The following is an 18213-nucleotide window of genomic DNA, read 5'->3' on the forward strand; positions in this document are numbered from 1 at the left end:
AATAGTACTTAATGTACTGAACACAGACCTGGTTCCGAACAGAGAAATAGCTTTTAAAAATAAAATTGAATGTTTACTACTCTGCTACATTTTTAAAAATTAATTGATTCATATTTTCCCAGCTTTTTTTTTCTTTTTGATTTTTCCCCAAGAAACTCAATGCTAGCTATTGTCTAAGCATTAGGCATGCAGGCATCAGCTACTTTGCTTTCTCTTGTTAGCCTGTCCCGTAATTCATCATTCTCTACTCTTGAGCAGTATGCATTTTTGTTTCTCCCAGCAGAGACATTAAATACTATTTAGTGCTGGTTCAGGATCAGCCTGAACTTAAACTTCGCAGATGTATAGAAACCTGTCTTGAGGGGAAAGTAGAGGGCAAGTCTGAGGTCAATGCCCACAAGCGACAGACTCACAGCCAGCCTGTGCAGCAGCTGGGCAGCTTGTAACCTAGAGTCAAAACTACCAGACGTACTGTCTAAAAGATATGAGAATTTCTTTCACCAGGCTGCAGCCCTAGAACTACCATAAACTGTAAGAATCCTTGGGAATGGCATTATATATAACAGCTATCAATTAAAAAAACCCCAAACAACAAAATGTGTATGCCCTTCTAAGCTGTTGCTCATTTTCAACTCATCATAGTGAATCTAAGCAAATGTGGTTATTAGCAAACCAAAGGAAACAATGGTTCTTTCTAGGTTGGACTGAAGTTCATGTGCTAAACAAAATGGTAGTGCCACTGCTACTAGTGTTGCAAAAGAAAAGTTTTCAAAAAATAATTCCAAAAATAAAACCCTAAAAATATTATTTGAATAAAAGTAATCTTCAATTGGAATTCTACTTAAAAGGTACTCAAAGTAATTAAGTTTTTTTTTTTAATCTCATTGCACATGTATATCAATAAAGCTGTAAACTTCTGTCTACTATATGTCCCATTCATGAAATATGACAATGTTTTCTCTTCAGAGCAGGTACAGTCCTCATACCTGGTGATGCAAGACTGTGTATACATTAGCATTTCCAAATTTTCTATTTATATTTCTATTAATAATTTTTTTTATAATCTAATATATTTAATTTTTTAATAGTTTATATTTCTATCTATATTCTCATTATTTGTATTTTGGTGCATAGTTGCTCCTTATTACAGATGAATACGCTAGTGACATCCTCCACCCTGCACTCCTGGGATGTGGTTTTGTATTACAGAATCACAGACTCCCAGACTGGCTGAGGTGGAAAGGAACCTCTGCAGATGAGCTTTTGTATTAGAATAAAGATACTTTGCAAAATTCTCTCACACATTTTTAGGCCAGTTGGGTACAAATTCTGCTTCTATAAAATGTTACATGCAGTTTTATATTTGCCCATCAAAAAGCAGACAGAAAACCAGACAGAAACATCCTGAAATAACATGGGGCAAGCCTTCCTCATCTAGCTGTTTCAGTAAATAGATTTTTGCAAAGCTCCCCAGTCCCAGAAAACAGTTCTATGGAGTAAAGTATACTATTTTGCAGCAGATGTTAAGTGTATTTGATATATCTTCCTTTTCTCAGACCCTATATATGTCTTACCCATCATTTGTTAAACAAAATCAATTTAGTTTGCCATTAAATAGGAATGTATTTTTAATGATTCATGAACACTGGTTTTCATGCAAGTATTCAGAATAAAAAAAAATGAAACAAGTTTTGGGTTGAATTGAGTCCAGTTTGGCATCTGATTTAGCAAGATACTTTCTAAATTGTTCTTGCATTTCTTGTAAGTATTGATTAACAATCTTCTACACTACAATTTAAATTTCTTAATTAGTGTTAAACAATCCATCTGAAGATGTCTCTCCGTCACAGTGACTTCCATGGTAGAAAAAGAAACTATACATTTCAAATTTATTTTTTTCCAACTATAAACTGCTCCTAAAGGACACTCAAGGCAATATTGTTCTGTTTCCTTTTCAATCGTTAATTCATAAGTTAAAATATTTTATATTTACTCAATTAACCTGTTATTCCAGTCTGTGAATTTATTTAGCTTATCCTAAAGCAATACTCTAAAAAAAAATCTGCATAATAAAATGCTATTACCTCATTCTAAGTAAACATATACATATTTAATGATATATATAATATATATTTATAATATATGATATATATTTATATATTTTTTAATATATATTTGTATGAACAATATTTATTTTGTTTGCTCTACAGCTTAGAAGTCAATGCATTAATAAATGTTAAGAAATACTCCTGGATCTGAGGACACAATCACCTCTGTTGTAAAAAAGAGATGACCCTGGTACAATTTTAATTTGTTTTAGTTAGTAGTTTCCCAGGGAGTCTGGGGACATGACTCAAGAGTTCACTCACATCAGAAGGCATACCCTGTTGGGGTGCATGCAGCCGCCAGGTTTTTAAGGACAAGACCCTTTGCAGACACAAGGTATCTCAATGCCAGTTACTCTTGGCTTAGATGGAGCCAAAATGACTAAGAAAAAAATTATTTTAATATATAGATCATTATCCTTGGAGCGCAAAGTTTTTGTTTCAGAAATAAGATTTTATTAATTCAGAATTGTAGATTTGTAATAAATTTTATTTTGAGACAATATGAAGTCCTGAAAACGTAGTAAAGGGTCATCCTTTCTGGTCTATCTTCCCCAGTGTGTGTCTAAGAGAAATAAGTTGAGCTAAAGGCAAAAATACTCAGAGGTGTGGTTTCCAGCTAACATTTGGATCGCATATTTAATGTTTAAGAAAAAAATAGAAAAAAATTGTTTGATAACTTCTTTTTCAATTAAGCATTGTTAACATAGCCAGTATGGAGCTCTGAAAAGTTCTCTATCTCTATCCATCACTGCACATTTCAGATGATAGGCTTTCATTTCAGAAAATAAATGTATCAGATTGGGTTTCTCAGCTGTGAGAAATACTGAACGTTAACATAAAATACAAAACATCAAAATGGCTCTGGTACAGTCACTTTAATTAATCAGCTTTTGAAGTGTCCTAGTTCTCCCTGCTGAAGATAAACTATCAATTTTAAAAGTCTTTTTCATTAAATGTACAGTATTCTCCTAACAATAAGCAAAAATCGATCAGATTTGCCAAATATCCTTTTCCTACCCCTCTATTCACATATTCGCTATTGTTAACCAGTAAAGCCTATCTAATCTAAAAGAAACCCTAAGAAATAAGGACATATTTTCTGTTCTTTCTAGATACATATGAAGTGTTGCAGAGTGTATATTTATCAAGACATACTTAGAATAGACCATAGAATAAATGTTTTGAGGGGATGCTTATATACTTAAAGTAAATCCTAATAAAGATAGTTCTTAGGAGGTCTATTTTGAACTCTATATAATTTATGATATACTTTTCTTTAAGTCTGTTTTACCTCAGATATCTACTTCTTTTCATAGACTCACAGAAAAATCGGGTTGGAAACAATGATCAGAGGCCACCTAGTTCATCTCCCAAGATCACTATACCTATTTCTCAACAGATGTTTCATCTAACCTCTTCCTTCAGACCTTTATGACAAATTTCACAGCTTCCCTTGACACTCTATTGCAGCTTTTCACTGTCCTCTCTACTAGAAAAGCTCCTCCCCATATGTCACCTGGAAGAGCCCATTTCCTCAGTCTTCACTTCTTGTCCCACCGACTATGGATGTATAGAACAGAATTCATCTTCATTATTCAGGTTCTAATGATTCACCAGCCTCTTACCTTCCTTCTTCATCTGTGGACCTATGCCAGGAATCCTGCAAAGCTACTAAAGAGCTCTGCTGAGACATACCTAGAAGGAGCGTCTCTCTGCCTCAGAAATACCTTAGACATGATTTCCTCTTGGCATATAAATTCAACAATAATTTTAAACAAAATGGTTAGAGACTTCAAATCATTAAAGAAAATGAAAGATCTCACTCTGAAGGAAACACCATTAAAGAGTAAGTAGAAAATGGAGTCCAGGGAGGGATGAGAGGACGGAAGCACTGCAGGAAAATACATCTGGAACACAGTCAAGTCATTGGCTTGAAATGCACTTAAATAACCAAGCATTTCAAAGCTTCCTTCAGATACGTTACTTCAGTTAAAAAGTACTGTAGCTACTGCTTAGTTTTGTCGTCTTTGACCAATACCACTATTAAATAAAGCCCATTTAAGTCACAAAAGCCTCTACATTTATTGGTATTTTTTTCTTTCTGACCTTGACAGGATTTGGGGTTTTGTTTGGTTTTGTTTTGCTTTACCAGGAGGATGATCTTCAGTGTTTTGAATTGTATTATGAGGTAATTTAAAAAAGCCAATGCTGTAAGCATCAGATGCTGTAAGGTTAGAGGATCTGTTTAAGGCGTGGGAGAAAGACAAAAAAGATTGATCAGCATGTTTGCAAGGTACTGAAATAAGTTACCAAGATAGAAGGCATGAGATGGGATAAAGTTTGAAAGCACAAACTGAGCTGGATGTTTCTGAGACCAAAAATAGAGAGAGAGGTTACGTCCTTTTTTTCCCAGAGACTTGTGAAAAAAAGAGGACATGAATAAAAGGAAGGATGGAAACACTTCAAAATAGAGCACTGGAAAGATGGTCAGAGATGCACTGGATACTGCTGAGACAGAAAGGGGTGTAAACTCGCATTTGGAAAAAGTAATGAAATGAGAATTTCCCAACACAAAGAGGAAGAAGAGAGCAAGCTTCTGGGGCTGATAAATGCAAACATTAAATAGAATGGTGGCTGAGTCAGAAATGTATTTTTTCAAGTGACATTTAGTATGGCAGGGAAGGGTGCTACCCAGAATTTTGGTAATAAGTGCAAAATATAATCAATTATTTTTGTCAGAGACAAATAGCATGTTAGAAGAACGTGAAAGGGGACCTGGAACCACGCACACTGGTGGAAATGGAAGAGACAGAATTGATGACACAATATCAGTAAAAGACAGGAAGACTGAAAAAACTGACCACCTATGCATTCAGTAAGACACTGAAGTGATTCTTTAAATAAATATTACTAATATTGAAAAATAAAAGACATGGGTACATTTTACAGAAATTGGAATAACCCCACTGTAGAAAGGGTAATGATTTCTGAGTCTACATTTGCCATTTAACTAATTACTTTATCCATACCAAACTTTCAGTTGTTTCCATCCAACTTTTTTGTATTTTCATGGATAGGAATCTACAAAGAATAAGCCTACAACTAGAAAAATAGAAGTAACATGCCAAAACTACTGAGCTTTGAGAAAAAAATTTGAGAACTTGCACGATACTTCCCATCTCCCTCCAATATTAGGCTCAGTCAGAAACATCAGTTATGTCTTTTAATGGTTAAAATTTACTCAAATGTTCATTTTTTTCCATTTTAGAATATTTCAACTTTATGATTTTTTTTTTTCTCTTTGAGCAATTTGGTCTCTTAAGTGCTCTAAAACATTATGGTAAAAAAAGCCTAAAGGGTATTATGTAGTACCTTATCTAGTATGTCTTACTGACAGCATAACATTTCTTTTTCTCAGTTTACAAGTGTGCATATATATTGTTCAAATTTTAATTTAGTTTGCTAAATTCTTCTTCATTTTGTCATCAACAAAAAGTCTACAGGTCAAATACAGGTCTCTCACTCTTGTGGAATCCTACTGCCTCCTGTCAGCTGTCTTCGAAGGAGAAAAAGAAGGTAGCATATGTTCCTGCTGTTGGAAGAGAATCAACAGATCTCTTCAGGATGTTTAGCCCAACAGACCTAACATGTTTTCCCACAGGTGAGTTGGTACTGGAGTTCAGAAAATTAATAATATGAAAGAAAAGACATTCATCCAGAAGAGTATCACAATTCTAAATACATACGCACACAAATTAGAGCAAGCTTTCTGCCCCTTTTCAAAAGAAATTTGCAAAAAAAAAGTACCACTTCTCCTGATTACTGCCACAATATTTCTCATAACCAAGAGCAGAAAAACCTTCACACTCCTTTAATCCCAGTTCTTCAATTTAAGGTAGCCAAAAATGATAGAGAAGCATCAGTAAAATACCACTTAAGAGACAAAATCCAATGCTAAGCTTTGTGGTTTTGTTCCCTAAGTATATCTGCTTCTGTCATTAATTTACAAACATCTCACAGTAGAATTCACATGTTGGAAGGATGAGGTGTGGTATGGATAGTAGCAGTGATTCCATCCTTAAGAGACAACAATCATCTGTCCTTTAAAGTGCTTGGCTTTGGGATAGTACTCGAAGAAAAGCGTCATATTGATAGACATTCTAAAGGTTTCCTAGTTCAAGGCCACCTTAATTTAAAAAATGAAATAATCTGTCATTTATTTTAGCTTCCCAACTATCTCAGTTGTTGACATTTACTACTTCTGAAACTTCAAAGCAAGTTTAGGTTATAATACGACAATTTCAATGCTGATTTCAGTGATCAATAATAAAGTACCCTTGCCCTTGATATAAAGTATTGTTTCAAGCAGTTGATGGGATGTAGAGTTCCATGATATACATTCATCTATATAATTTTCTTGTCAGTCATTATAGTCAGAATTTTAAAATTATTTCTTTCTGGTTCAAGATACTATGCAAATTGCTGTTGTTCTCCTAGAATTTCCCTAGAATTATACTGATTATAGTATGCCTTATGCAATAAAAATTTGACATCCCTTGAGGCAGGCTAAAAGTCTTACTTTCTCCCCCTCCCATCATTGACACTTTCTTTAAAATAATGAGAACTTTCTGTGACTACCTGGCAAACTGAGGACAATCAGTTTAAGGCTGCCTGTCTCCATCTTGCTTTCTTATATCTAAATACTTCAGCAAATATTCAAGATCACACAAACCAGGCTCAACAGAACAAACTAACAGGGTGTCAGTCTTGACAGCAACCATAAGATTTTCAGAGTCATTTTTAGCACAGTCTTTTTTCCTTTGTACTTTATATTAACAGATTGGTCAAGCCTGAAAAACACAATAGAAAAGTAGGAGCACTTCAAGAACGCAATACTAACATCAGCCAATATAGCTCAGGAGTTTGGCACCATAACTACAAAATAAGCATTTCTGGAATAAGTACAAATGAACAGGTTTTTGATAGAGATAGCAAACACCAATCCATTTTCAAATATTGCAGAAGACACAACAACAATTTTTTCAAAGGGAGGATGAAGGCTGAGTGGATTGAACAGACAGCCCAACCTCAGGTAAATTAGTTCAGTGGAGTCTTTTAAGCACATACCTCAGACAAGCAGCAGAGAAGAAATCCATGTTAGAAAATACGCTGAAAGAGCTTGATGTCCACCTGGCAAATTTCTTGTGCTGTTTGAAAAAGCAAGACGGTTCAGATTATGAACCGAGTTATACCTACAGCATCACAACCAGTCCTGATCAGTGTGGAAATTAAAGTATGGGCTTCTAGCAGGGTACCTGATCAGAAAGGCTAAGGGCAGGGGAACCAGAGGGACAGAAAAAAAGAAGCGGGAGCTCTTTCTTCCTTCAGTAAACATCAAGCATTTTTGTGAAGCATTTAGCCTTAAAGCAGAATCTCTCTTTGGGAAGGAAACCTGCACACTCCTGCAATGCTAGGATTTTGACTACACCATTGCCTGTTTTAGCCCTTAATACATTTTCCTTGTGAAGGAACAACATGACCTCTGTTAACTTCTAAACAGTTCAGAGTAAAAATCTTGAATAATAATTTAAACACCCCCACCCCCAACAAACTGGCAAACACCCAAAAATATAAGGCCAGTGAAATCCATCTTGTAAGAAAATGCTGTGCTGTCAAAAGACCTGACTGTAGCTTTTGAAACATTTTTTAAAAACAGCAAATTGGATTTTCTCCTGAATAACATGCTTAACAATAACTACAAAGCAAGCATTCAGAAACAATAAAAAAAAAAAGGGGGGGGGGGGACACACCCCACGCAGACAGCTAACATAAATGAATTAAGGTCTAGGATTTAACATCTTGCTGGCTTACCTTATAAAACATGAATTTCAAATGTATTATGAGGGGGGAAAAAAAAAAATCAACCAACAAAACCCAAGAGATAGTGATGATGAAATGCTTGAAATGCTCTCTAATAAACTTGTTCAGGTTCCCAGTTCCCAAAGATTACCGAGTATTTATAAATTGCTGCATTCTCATTGGGAAGAAAAAAAAAAAAAAAAAAAAAAAAAGACCTCTGCAGTATCCTCTCTGCTTCATTCTCGGCTTCCTGTTCCGATGCTCACTCTATGGTACCTAATACAAATCAGCAAACAGCAGGCAAAAAAAAAATAAAAAAAAATAAAAAAAATAAAAAAATAGGGGGGATGGGAGGAGGAGGAAGAGAGACAGCGAGAAGGGTGAAGATAAAAAAGGGAAAATAAAAAGATACTGAGCTATCACCTTAAAGGACAGCCCCATCTACTGGCAAAAGAAATGAACCGGCTGTAAAAGACTGCTTTTTAAAAAGATTTTCTGACTTAAACGAGTCTGAAAATTTACAGCCCCGTGTTCCTTCAGCAAGGAACAAAGGGCAGGGGTTCTGCTAAGTAGATTTCCTTTATCCAGTGTTAAACGACTAAAGGTTTTCTTTAATTTTCACTTCTTTTCTGTTGATTACTTGTCTCTGAAACATAAGAAGGAAATACTTTGGGTTGTCTTTTATGAAAGCACCAGAAACATTTCCAGATGAGCCCCTGGCATGACACAACTAAATGTTACCTGTCCTCTGCCTTGTTTTACACCTCCTCACTGAGTAGCGGTGGTAGATTCAATGTCTACAGTCATAGGTTCAATTAAAAAAAAAAAAAAATGTTCCTGTGCCAGAGTCATATGACATGTCAATCTATTACTGTCTGCATTGCCAATCTCACAGCCTGGTACATGACTGCCACGTCAGATCTATACATTCACGTGTATTCAGATGACAGCTGCGCAGCCAAATATGGAACCTAGACAAAAAATGCTCCTTTTTAAAATTCAGACTGCTAAGTAACAGTAACTGGTAATACAACAAACTCCAGCTGCATTGGATCAGCCCCAGTTTGAGCTAAATCAGACAGTGTTATATATTTTTCATTTTGCTTTCTTGACAAAGAAAGAAAAAAAAAAAAAGGGGAACTGGGGTGGCCACGGGCAAACACTTTTGAAAAACCCTGGTGTCCGCCATGCTGGAGGGGGGTGCATGCAGTATGGTAGGAAAGCTGAATTTCTCCACCTCCCAGCAGTAGCCTGACATGGTTGGCCCTTCACAACAAGCACTTGGAATCTCTCAGTGTAATACCTAATTTGCAAGCATTTATCAACACAGCATATTATGAACAATTTTTCTAACAATGAAATAAAATCTCATAAATTTTTAATATTTTCTCTGCAAATATTACAGTGATTAAAAGAACACAGCAAGCAACCTTATGACACTAAATATTTAGTTAAAACACACCATACTATATCCAAATACTAATACTCAAATGCTGACATACAAAGGGCAAGACCAAGCTGGCTACTACTATGCAACCACTCCCCTTTGCATATGCCTAAGCACTAATTTAGAAAGACTTCCCATGCTTTCATGTTTCACTGCTTCCATTATCACCAGTTTTGAATTTAGCTTTTCTGCTGGCACTACTGGTAGGCTGCTACATACCTCAGGCAGGTCCCCACTACCCATATGCTGTTCAATTCTATGACCTTGAGGCAGAAAGATCTACAAACCATTATTTTATCATTATCAGGTGGTAATACACTCTTCAACTGTTTGATTCTTATTTAGATATAATTGTAAAAGCTGAGTTATCTTTTTTTCATATATTTGTAAAGTTCTTTGGGGTCATGAAGAGCATTTGCAGGTGATGAATTACTTTGTAGTGCTACTAACACCCCTTACTCAGAATCATCCTTAGAATTTTAAATACTAAACAAACGTTCATATACTATTGCTGATGCCAATTAATCATTCCCAGAAATATTTCTGTTTACAGAGGATGTTTCTGGAAATGATTAATTGCCTGGCGTTTATAAATACAAATTTATCACTAGGTTAAAAGGCAGAATACTTACTCAGCTTGAAGTTTTAATATTAGTTCCTCCAGTCTTTGCTACAGTTTGGGCATTTGACATTTTACAGGCATGACTCCTTCAAAATGTTGCATTTTGAAGTGAAATAAATACCACAAAAGAAAACAATAAACTAGGAATCTGGATAGCTTAATAAATACCAGGTAGTAAAAATCTCTGAGATACCACAGTACCTACAGTTTTAGTCCTGAACATAACATTGAACACAGAATTTTCCCCCAGCTTAACGTATTATGAAAGCATACAGTTCTCAATAGTCCTAAACCATCCTTCTTAAATCATCAGTAGAGGTTCAGCGTAGGATGCTTAATATGATCAGTGACTTTAAGAAATCTCCTAGTACCATTAACAGAATACTGAAAGCTTTTTTTTTTGTAAACAGCATTTCTCATGGCTCAGATTTCACTGGTCACACTGGTATAACCAGGTGCTCAAGTTCAGCTCCACCAGCTTACAATGTCAGGAAAATTGATAGGGTTTGTAGTTATCTTAACAAGCTCCTTTGGTGGCTCCTTGAACCAGACTGTCATCCGATAAGGGGTTTGAGAGAGAAGACTTTATCAATACACCAGCAACTTATTTTCAACTGCTAAAGAGCTAAATCCCTTGAATTCTTATATTTTTAATGTTTTAAACTGGTATATTGCACCACAATTGCAGAAACCAAAAAAAGTTATAGATTTCTCAATCACAGCTGCTCCAAGACTAAGAAAACCAGAAAGTTAGTAAATAAAACATGGTCTCCCTTCTCCCCCAAAAATCCGACTTGCCTTTTTTACTGTCTCTAAACAAACGGGACACTGCTAAGAGCTAGTGAAATAATATTCAAAACCAAGAAAGCCTAGGATACTCATTGTATTTACTTTGGAAATTTTTGACTACTTCCTGCAGGTATGGTGACAACTTCTCCCATCCTAAGTGCCTGAGGGACAATCACCTTAGTGGGCATGGGCTGAAGCAATCATCCAATAGGCCCAAAGGAGAGCACCTTCATACCCTGCACAGCAGGGACACAGTTGCCAGGCAAACTTCCATTGCAGCCTTGAGCATGCAATCTTGCAGATCTCAGGTTCTGCAGACCTGGTAACTTTGCATTAACGGAGATTTGTGGTTCACTTGCCCTCATACAAATTTTGACCAGTCCTACTCTTGGCTCTGCCTCAGGAACTACTGTACAAATGTTTCAAAGCACTGGTGAAGAACATCCCAGTAAGTTTTTGGCTCAAGTGCCACAAACTTCCCACCTTTAGTGATCACCAGGTACTGGGAGATTCTGGTTTTCTTCAGCACGTGAAAGGATTCATCTGGAAATCCTTCTCTGGTGAACCTCTGCAACGCAGTTCCCTTTCTGAAAGGGACCTATAATGAACTCCAGCTGAAGAAAAAGAGAATGTAGTTCTTTTTGTCACTATTTTGTTTCGCGTTTGTGCTGCAAACATTATAGTTTCGTACAATCTAGAAAAACTTTAAAAAATAACCTTAGAAGCTTAGATGTTCTGCCATGGCAGTAAACCATGCAAGAAACACTGCAGTAGAGTGTGTTATATATATATACATATTTCTCTTAACAATTTATTGATTGTGTGTATATATATATATATGTGTTAATGTCAGTGTCTGAGGTACAGTTTATTTATCAAAACATTAAGAAAACCCCCTTGATTCTTTACAGTATCTCCTTCTAGTGTTTCAGGAATGAATTCTGTGAATTGCAGTGGGTGTGGAAAACAGGTAATGGAGTAAATAATCTAATGTGTAAGGAGTCATCCAAGATCCTCCATGGACAAGCAGGTGAACATGATAATCCAGGGGGCTTTTTCTCTTTCTAAACTTGTGAAGCAATTGTACTGCAGTCACAGAAGAGCTATACAAGCAGTTAAGGATGGAAAAACATCATGGTGGAGAACGAGGACCTGGAAAAATGACATGGACTGTAGCTACACAGAACAGAAGATTTCATCCAACTAGTTTCAATGAAAAGTGAGAAAAACCTCTAAATAGAAAGAATAAATTTTTGCACAAGGGACAGAGCACATCTGCCAGCTTCTAAACGGGTATCTTCAGAATACATATAGACCATTTCTACAGCAATAGTTTTTGTCGCATTTGTAATTTTTTTGTGTACTAGATGCAAATAAAAGTTTGCAGTTCTGGACAGTGAACAATCTGCATTTGTGAGCCCAAGCTTAGCTGGAAAGCTTGTGAATGATACTATTACAGTCTTACATTTGGATGTTACACAAGATAAACTAAACCACAAATATTTGTAGTCTTTCTTTTTCTATTTATTACTAATTTAGTATATGATAATCATCACAAGATATATCTCAACTACTCAATTAAAATGAGCAGATAAAATCTGAGATATAGATGTCTTTACAGAAACTAATAGTTGAATGCATACGCCTATACTTTAGTTACATTATGGATTACAAAATCTGGTCTCACCATTGTTTATGCTAAACACATTATTCTAAAATAATTTAATTCACACACTTTCATATTGTTTCCAGTTTCAGAGACATTTCCATGGCTATGAAGAGAGCAAAGAAACTCACTTGCAGGACAGAAAACTCTAGTACTGTGAGAAACAGTGAAGAGAAAAGTTTATCAGAAACTCAAGCTGCATATTGTGATGTGAGGGAATATACAGAATATTGAAAGCAGGTTTCTGATGTCGCCATCAGAACTGGACAATTCCAGTAAACCACAGGAAAATACCAGGAGGAGGCACTGACCATTAATGGTCCGTATCCTGCATTGAAGTGGGTTCAGGACATACCTTACAGCTCAAATTCAATTTCTCACACCCAAAGTGATATATCAGAATATAGGATATCGAAACAGACATAGGAAGCACCATTTTCTAACAGTTTGTATCCTACTGAAACATATGCAGCTTGCTATGCTGAGAAGTACAGCGCGTGCCCTGCTATGAACTGTGACGCAAAAAATAAAAATAACAGTTCCAGAAAACCACCATACATTTAAAGACAGTAAGTTATTTTTTTTTCTTCTAATTCAATAGATAGGTTATTAATACTCCTTAAGCCTGTAAGAAAATACTTCAAGCACCCACACCTGAAATGGGATGGAACACAGTGTACTCATATATAATAGCTTAACTATTTTAGAACACTTCAGGCAGCAAGAAACAAAGAATCTGAAGTACATCATTACAATAATGCGTGGCACCTAGCAGTTTCGTTCTAAGTTCCTATGCTACGCTATTATTTTAAGAGTTTGTTTGCAAGATGTAGTTCTGTATTTTGAAGTATAAAATGGTCTCTGTAAAATATTATACAAGGTAATATACTGCATTGCAACAGAGGTGTTTTCTAGACACCAAAAATGACTTACGTTTTCTTGACCCTAACTTCTTTCACAGTGTCATTAATGAAGGCACCAGCCTGGGATTTCTACTAAAGCATAGACTTACATGACTGCCATTTCAAAACAAAACAAAACAAAAAAAACATAAAGTAATTTTGTAATGGGTAAGGCAAGACCATGATGAAGAAACAACTGACTCTTTGGCAGTTCTTTTCTAGAGAAACAGAGCTTTTAAAGATGATAAGAAAATGATAAAACAATTCACCTCACTTACAAACAAATGCTGAAAATAAATTCTACCAGTTATTTCTAGAACAGTGTGAAGAATCACTGGTTTCTAGTGGGGGAAAAAACCCATTTAAAGGACTTCCACTCTTCCCATCAAAATTAGTTTTAATCTGATATTAATACATAATGTTATACTAATATTCAATCTTATTTTGATTTAAGAAAGGGACATTGATATTTATTCTTAGAGTGAGCAGTTACATATTAGACATGAAAATTCTATAAATGCCATATTGTCAATAGAAAATAATTTTGCATTTTTAATTTTCTGTTTTGACACTCATCAACATAATACAATACAAACATCACTATTTTTAAGATAATATATTAAATGAAATCTTGCTAGCAAGCTTTTAAATAAAGCTCGTTCCTATAATACTGACCAAAGTTTCTCTCAGGTGTTTTTACTGTAAATTCCCCTACATTTTGGAATTCATCAGTGTATCTTAAATTTGTATTATTTAATTTTTACAAATTGCTAACTCCCATGAAGTAGATGACAGTATCACAAAAGGAAAAGTAGCTCTCCAAGGTACTAAGCATAAACACGCATTTTCTAATTAATCTCTCAAGTGCATTAAAAATATTTTCGATTTTATTATGTAGCAATTGTCCCTTGCAAGCAAGCTAGCATTGTTGAAATTCCCTACATGATACTGCAGTATCGGTGCTATGCTGTTACTTTCCAGGGCCTCTTCTGCTGCATTCCAGTACAAGTAGACGTTCCAGCACCTGACAATACTCAGTATGTATAATTCGTTAAAGGACAAACCTGTTCTGTTTTGTTACAGACTGATTTTTAGCAAGGTGTAAATACAAAAAAATTCTTTGAATTCTACATTGTGTATGAAAAAAAGCTACCCTCTAATATAAATCTAGCTAACATGTACTGTTCAGGCATTCTGCAGAGCAATCACTAAATGTGCTTTTATCTGCAGGATTCATCTTACATATTTCAGAGCATATAGATTCACGCATTCTACAGTAAATAACAAATAGCATCCTGGGTCCAATTGCTACTTTGAAAAATAACCAAAGATTATTAAACACAATTAAATAATTTTTGTTTTCATTTTGCTTTGTTTAATAAAAGAAGCATATTTGCAATTTGCACATCTGAAACAATGCAACAGCCAGGAACTGCAGTAAACCTCTCAGAGCTAATAGCTATATCCAATAATGCTTTCCCACACCACCTTCAAGCAAATGGATTTCATTCACTGTTTAATCAGTCAAATTAACAATAATCCCCATACGGTTAGAAAGGATGTTTGTTAAACAAACCCAATTTATGATTAATTTATTTGTAAAGTGTCTTAAAGCTGAGAAGCCTAGAAGAACTACTACTCTGTTAATTCAATCATGCTGACAGAGCTGGTTTCACCTAGCAAATTCTCTCTGCAATTCACAGCATGGCTGACATCTATCTGCATAGAAAAATAGCACAGTAACCATTTAGATCATGCAAAAACATTTACCTGAGAAGATGTAGCAAAGATCAGGATCCAGCTTCCAGACCCCATGAAGCATGAAGCTGAGGGAGCAATCCACTTGCTTGCTCAGGCCAGCAGTGTCTCTCCTACACTTGACCTAGACTGCCTTACATAATGAGGAATCAGTGCTGTATCCTGTGTGGAGGAGCAAGCTGAATGTCATCGCTATCAGAAGTAGGGAGAACTGGCAGCAGGCAGGCTGGTAGTTAGCATGGAGATCACGAAGTCTGCTTTCCCTGAGTGTTCTGGGAGAAAACACAAGAACAGCTCAGAAATGCTGGTGTCATTCCTCCCCTGGAACGAATGACCGGAAGGAGCAGGGGTGTTACAAACCTGAGGCAGACAGCAAGTACTAAAGCGGCATCTGTACCTGCTATCAAGGTAACAGAGTTCCTGTCACACTGTGTCAAGACGACTGCATAGATACAGCTAATAGGAGAGCAACAGCAAAGCAAAGTAAGGAAGGAGAGACACAGACTGCTGCTGCATATGTTTCTCTACACATTACGCATTGTGGTGAGTAGAAGAAAAGCAATGGTATAAAATAAAATACTGGGATTAATTTCCAAAGGGAAGTGCTATTCCCTTTGAAATAAATCGTACTGCATGCAAGTAAGTTTCTGAAAAAATTACCGTTTGTTACCTGTTTTACCTGGTGTAACAGAGGATAAAGTGCTTGTACTACAGAGATTTTGATATTTTCAAGAAAATGATGGGTAAGATACATTCCTGCTTGTGAAGATGTTTACAGCCATTTGTTGTATTTCTTTGCTAATTTTTGGAGAGAAGCGTTGGGATATTTCCTAGTTTATTGTTGTTCGGGTCATATCAGCACTTCCTCTGTGGAAGGCACAAGAGGAGACAAAAGTATCCAGGCTTAGCCAGCAGTTAGAAACCTACACAACCTTGTCCTTTACAAAAAACAGTTTTATATGAATTAAAATCACTGCAACTTGTATTCCATATTGTGTTTCATTTGAATATTTGAATAGTAACTAAAGAGCCTTAACTACTGATAATGCAAATACAAATTATTCTTGAATTAATATTTTGAGTGATACAGTTTCTCCTTACAAAAGAAGGCAAAGGTTTCACTGAGATGGGGCATCTTAAGTTTTCTAGTTATATTTGAGACAGCTTGATTGGGCACAATCAAGAATAATGCAACTGGACACAAATTCCTAATGTCACAGATCAATATGACTTGATAATGAATATACTAACTGAGAGATAAAGAAAGTATCATTAATAATATTCAATGCTCCATTTTATGAAAGTACTGCTATATTTGATGGTCCTTCTTTTTTAAATTAAATGGGTTTGGGTGAATTAATGGACGTAGTATTCAATACAGACCTGAAATTTGCCAAGTTAAAATCCTGGGGTGCGTTAAATACAAGAGTAAAATGGAACTCAGCAACATCACTGTAGCAACATTAAAAGACAGGTCACTAAACTCACTGAAAGTTTTAGTATCAAAGTGGAACATTGGCTGGGTTTTATGGAAGTCAGCTTAGGTACAGGGACTATTATACTTAGTTATGCCTTTAGCAGAGTAAACATGATTTGAGCTCTGCTCTCAAATGGGAGAATCAAGGTGACGGTGAAAGAGATAAAAATAATTCAATTTTTGTTTAAAAAATCTATTTAAATTATTATTTCTCTTTTATAAATAAGCATACAATGACTTTTCTAACAAATTTGATCAGGTTAAAAAAAATATGCTTGAGTGTCACTGTTTTTTGAAATATGTTTTCCTAGTCCCCTTTTGAATGATTTTTTTTTGCTTTATTGAGAATAAAAAAAAAAGAAGAAAGAAAAGAGCAGAAGCAGTTGATACAAAAAGTAGATCACTAATAACTTAGGATATACTAGCTGTAGGTCTAAAGTATAATGTGGAAACAAACAAAAAAAAATATCATGTGACAATGACTTTTTAAACAACTATTGCTGTATTTGAAATCAGTAACTTTTTGTCCAATCAGCACAATTTATTCATACCACATTAGCAAATAATATTAAAAATATCTCGCTGCATTTATTCTTTCACATATTGGTATTGACTGTTAACGAGGAGTCCCTATTAAAACTTAATATAATTTATATGTACCAACCTCTACTTTTGGTATTTCAAGTGTTAAATAAGAGTACTTGCTTACAAGAAAACTATGCACATACTGTACCCTGGTTAATCAAGAGATTAAAATATCATGACTTGTATTAGGCTATGAGACATACGACGATAGAAAAGGTTGGCGATTCTGTTGACCACAGCGCTCAAAACAGCAAAGCAGCCAAACTACTCATTTAAAGCCAGCTCAGAAACCTCCACAGCCGTGGCACAGTTCATACACCACCAGGATAATCTGCCTACAGATTATCAAAAGTTGACTGCATCAGGTAGAAAAATAAATACAGTTTATAGGTAAACGATAGGCAAGCCAACCCAATATGAGTCGAAAATGCTACCTAAGTGAACAGAATAGCATACTGGATTGTCAGCATTGCAAAGGCAACATGCAGTTTGCTTGATGTTACAGTTCAGGCAAACTTGTCTAAATTTGATAGAGCCAATTCCATCTTTGGGCAAAATGATGAACTAGATATTCCTTCAAAGCTTTTCCTATCTTCTTTTCTATGATATTGCCTATAAACTGTATGTCCAATTGCAGAACAATGACTGTCTCATTATACTCTTTTGTCATGAGGATAAGTAAATACAAAGTAATCATTTGTAAACATTAAGTTATTGTCATTCAGAATATGCCTGCAAGACATAGTTTTTGTCTGGAGATAAAAACTGTTTACTTCTCTCAGGTATTTGCCACCTTCTCCTTCCATTGAGCCACAAAACTTTGGTTTACAATAGTTCTTATAAACATTTTTGCTCTGGATAAACTTGGCCTGATCTGCTGGCAAACCAAGACTATCTTAACACAAATTGATACAGAAACTGCTGACACGTAGGACTCCATGAAAGACTGTTTCTGAGCCAGCTGCACTGATAATGTGAGTAGTAGAGTGTGATGCTTGAC

At 35.5% G+C, this 18213-nt stretch overlaps 1 protein-coding gene across 7 annotated transcripts in view; it reads right to left on the reverse strand.

The window, feature by feature from the left end:
• Window positions 1–15645, reverse strand: part of LOC134518103 (sodium channel protein type 1 subunit alpha) — a 103024-nt gene extending 87379 nt beyond the window's left edge. For 2 of the 7 annotated variants that reach the window (XM_063340351.1, XM_063340352.1), the window contains exons 1-2: window positions 15164–15644; window positions 7236–7315 (exon numbers count right to left, since the gene is read on the reverse strand). The gene's annotated coding sequence lies outside the window, so the exon portion shown is untranslated. Of the gene's footprint in view, window positions 1–7235; window positions 7316–7979; window positions 8098–8182; window positions 8199–15163 lie in introns of those variants that run through there. The other 5 variants (XM_063340347.1, XM_063340345.1, XM_063340348.1 and 2 more) reach the window with 5 other exon arrangements.
• Window positions 15646–18213: the final 2568 nt, after the last annotated feature.

The sequence above is a fragment of the Chroicocephalus ridibundus genome, chromosome 7 (genome assembly GCF_963924245.1).
Source record: "Chroicocephalus ridibundus chromosome 7, bChrRid1.1, whole genome shotgun sequence".
Taxonomy (NCBI): Eukaryota; Metazoa; Chordata; class Aves; order Charadriiformes; family Laridae; genus Chroicocephalus; species Chroicocephalus ridibundus.